We start from the raw sequence: 4,611 nt of genomic DNA, 5'->3' as shown, positions 1-4,611 counted from the left end.
TGTTGAGTACTTAATTTGGTATCCGGATGGGTGTAGGCCTGTGGGGAGTGGAAAATAGGTGAGATAAATATGCACGAGGTAGCTTACGCACCGTAAAACTAGCCAGGAACTCTCCAGTCCCTTTGAGACATACAAGAACAAACCTTAAACTGCTGGTGCTCTTGAAAGAGGCTGAAACTTCGTAAGAGCAGGTTATAATGATTCCTTTCTGCTTCACCATTAGCTTGTATTACTTTGCTGGCCTTTGATTTGCACGTTTTAGAGCAACAGTAAGCCCTGCTTATGTAAAATAGGAAACATAAGGCATAATCTTTGAAATTTAAAATGACCAGGTGGCTTAGGTATTGGCTCATAATGGGGGGTTCCACTACTGCACATGTATAATTTTACCTTTTAAAATGGATTGACTCAGCTGAGATACATCCTGAATGGTACATGGCTCCTTTTGCGATGGCTGGAAATGGCACAACATTTTATTTCTTTAGAGGTAGAGTAGTAGAACTCAGCTAGTTCATTAAGGAGAGGGCAATCTTAAATCAGAGCTAGGCTAAATGCGTAAAAGTCAGTTCAAAGGCATAAGTGATCTGGCAGGGACGGACCAGGCCTCTGGCATGTGCCGATCAGGCACCTTGAAGAGTGCCAGGGGAGCGAAGGTCTCCGTGGTCACCTCATGCAGGTGATTCTTGCCTGGGCGGAGGTCAAAGTTCGCATTTTTCAGGGCTCTTCTCTCATTAGCGAGCTTTTTTTTTTTTCTTTTTTTGAGAGGTTTTTGCTATAGGGCGCGTGCGTTCGCTAGAAAGACAGAGAGAGAGACATAGAGACAGAAAGCGAGAAATCATCCCCCAGGGGGGATGGTCACGCCGCAATCCCTTCTCCTCTATTCTCCTCTCCCTTCTCTTCTATTCTCCTCTTGGGATCTTGGGCACACACGCACATGCGCCTGGTGTGATTTTAAGCCACCGGGTCTGGGACTCGAACCGCGGTCGACTATGTGGGAGTCCAGTGACATAGCCATTACGCTAACTACTGGTTCCCTCATTAGCGAGCTTTTTACTAACATACTGTTACTCATTCTTTGCACTGAAGGACATGATGCAACATTTTAGATGAGAATGTACAAATAATTTTAATAAACATATTACCATAGCTTTCATGCATTAGAAATATCATATTTACATTGAAATTTATTAATGTGATTAATTTGAGTGTCCACTAACCAGACATTTAAAGGTATTAAGCGTTTCCCCACATCTGGCTGTTTTGGTAGGGTTTCCAGTGAATATTTCAATGAACTTTTATCATCTAAATGGTGAAGCAAGTCTGATTTCTGAATAGATTCAAGACTTCAGAACCATGATACAATAGAAAGCCCAGTTCTTCAAACTTCCTTAAGGACAACAATGGGAAGATTGCATGTCATTTTATGTTCTGAGAAAATAAATTTATTAGGGTCCACAGGTGACGTGGAGGTTAAGGCGGCTGGATCTCACATGGCCAGTGGCTGGATCTCACATGGCCAACGGCGTGGTTAGAGTCCCAGCCCTGGGGGCTTGAAAACACACTGGACGCATGTGTGCACTTGCCCAAGATTCTGAGAGGAAAAAGAAGGGGAAGGAATTGTGGAGTAGTCATCTCCCTGCGGGGAATTCTCACTTTATCTCTCTTTCTCTCTGTCTCTGGCAAGCACATGCAACCTATAGCACAACTAAAAGGTAAAATAAAATAAATATCTTCTGCTCTCTGTTTTCTTCTTTTTCTATTTCCTTAAATAAACTAATAAATGGAAAGAACATATATACAGTGATGATTAGTGCCAGTTTATCATGTTTTTATTTTCTCCCTTTCCTTGCTTGCTTCCATTCTTCCTTCAGACGGTCATGAGCAGCACTGCCTTTTTGAGGTAGTGCTTTCTATTGTCAGGAAAACTGGAACTGATGGTAATTCCCAACTCTGCTCTAAGAGAAGCCCTAGATAATTCCATCACAAGTACATGCACTGACCCACTACTAAGTGACACAGTCCGGCAAATAAATAAACTGTAGTGTCCCCAAACAAAGGAATGCTATTCTGCAATAAAAAGGAAAAAACTGGATACATGCAACAATATGAATAAATCTGCGATGTCTTTTTTTCGGGTTTTGCCATAGGGTACATGTGCTCACTGGAGACAGACAGAGAGAGAGGAAGAGAATGGGAAAGTAAGAAGTCACCCCCTCAAGGTGGGATGGCCATACCACAATCCCTTCTCCTCCGTCCTCCTCTTGGAGAGTGCACCCAATGTGATTTTTAAGCCACTGGGACTGGGCTTGTGGCTGGCCATGTGGGAATCCGGTGCCTAAACCACCATGCTACCCGCTGGCCCAAATCTGAAATGCCTTCTACTAACTGAAAGGCAGATACATAAGTTTCCCATTTGTATGAGACTCTTTATGTGAGATTCTGTAGAAGAGAGAATTCTAGGGACAGAGTTTAGATCAGAGGTGGCCAACGGCTAGCAGTGGAAAGAAGGGATAACAAGGGAGGTTTGGGGTAACAGAGGTGTTCTATATGTTGATTGTGATGGTGATTATACTAAGGTATTGCCAAAGCTCATAAAACTGTACACCAAAAAGTATGTATTTTGCTGTATGTAAATTATACTTCAATGAAAAGTTTTCAAAAAGAAAGAAAATTTAAGAGCTATCGGAGCCAGCAGGTGGTGTGGTGGTTAAGGGTGTTGGACTCCCACATGGCTGACTGGGGTTTGTGTCCTAGACCAGGTGGCTTACTTTCTCACTTTCTCTCTCTTTCTCTCTCTATCCCTCTCTGGTCAAATTAAAATCAGTAAATAAATAAAGTTAAATAAATAATTAAAAAAAAAAGCTATGAGTTGAAATTTCCAAAACTAGTAAAATAATCAGGAGTATGAAAGGTATGTCTTCTATTTCCTAAGTGTACAATCATAAATAATTACATATTGAATCAATAGTACATGTTAATTCAGCTCCACAGCCAAGAAGACGTAATATGAAATTCTTTAATCTTGCCTTGAGAATATGATTACATATACCATGATAATTATGTCTAAATGTCCTTTCAGTACACTACTGAGCTGACCTAAGAAAGAAAACTTGATCTACTTTCAGTTATTCCCTAGGAAACTGTAACTTTCAAAATATGTAAGTCAGGCTTTTAGTTATATAGGTTGAATGAGTGTAGACATTTTATAAGCTGAATATTGTTTTGACTTAAACCCATTATGCCATATAAAGTGTGTCCCTTCTCATACCTACCTATCAAAATCCAGTCTCTTATTTTCTGCTGAATATCCCAGTCATCCTGGGATATTGTTCCCTCCTTTGAATGCCCACTATTACAGCCCCTCAGGTGACCCCTACGGCATTATAATTTGCTCCAAACCTAATCCTCATCCATAGTAGCACACCTCATTTCCCAAACCTGACTGTCAATTTCAGAACCTCATCCCAACTCATGGTTCACTCAGTATTTACAAGACACGAGCTTGTCCATTGTCTACAATGCTATTGCGAGGTGGTGAAGATACAGTGGTACAACGTACAGGCATGACTACACGCACCTGTGGACCCAATCCATGTCTTCAAAATGTTCATGGAAAATGCATATTACAAAAAATTATGTGTAGCACGGTGGTTGAGGCTATGGACTCTCACATGGCTGACTGCAGTTCAAGTCCTGGACCTGGCAGCTTGCTTTCTCATGTTTCATCTCGCTCTCTCTCTTTCTCTGGTGAGCACATATTTTCTATAGCAAATAATAATAATAAATTAATTAAATAAAATAAATAATTCTTTAAAAAATAGAAAAATGTGAAGGTGACTATAGCCAAAGAGGGGACCAGTCTGTCCTGGGGACTCTTAAGTTTCCCTGAAGAAAACAGATAATTTGTTTAGAAACAACAACAAAATTTTAAAATCCTAGTGGATAACAGAGACTTTATAAACATACATCAATAAAGTATTAGGTCATTGGTAAACTCAGGACATATATCCCTATGTTTTTCTATAAAAATGTGTCATGATTTTCCCAATGACCCAATAGGAACAAAATGATATATATATAAAAGAGTAGGATGCTATGAAAAAGAATGGAGGCTAAAAAAGTACTCTTGATACTTAAAATTAGGATTACCAGACTAAGAAATCTAATGATTGAGCGATGAAGTTAATTACATTTAGGCTAACTGTGGTGATGCAGGTGGTAGGGCACCATTCTGTAATGCTTGAACCACATGGATCCCAGGTTGACCCGAAAATATGCTGGGCATGTAGGTGTGCCGGTGATCTTGATTAGAAGGCTGGGGAGTGGATCATAGCATGATGAGACCCTGTGGAGGGAGCTTGTCCTCTCTCTTTCTCAAGAAATAAATTTTTAAAATGTTGGGAGCCAGCAGTTGGTGTAGTGGTTAATGCACTGGACTTCTATGTGGCCGACTGCAGTTCGAGTTCCAGACTGATGGCTTAAAACTCACTCAGGGCACATGTGCATGTGTTCCCAAAATCCTGAGAACAGAATGGAGGATGGAGGAGATGGGATTGTGGTGTGGCCAACCATGCCTTCCACCCAGGTGAGGGATGATTTCTTGCTTTTTGT

The sequence above is a fragment of the Tupaia chinensis genome, unplaced genomic scaffold, assembly GCF_000334495.1.
Source record: "Tupaia chinensis unplaced genomic scaffold, TupChi_1.0 Scaffold145147_1, whole genome shotgun sequence".
Lineage (NCBI taxonomy): Eukaryota > Metazoa > Chordata > Mammalia > Scandentia > Tupaiidae > Tupaia > Tupaia belangeri.
Note: the sequence above shows the minus strand (reverse complement) of the source record.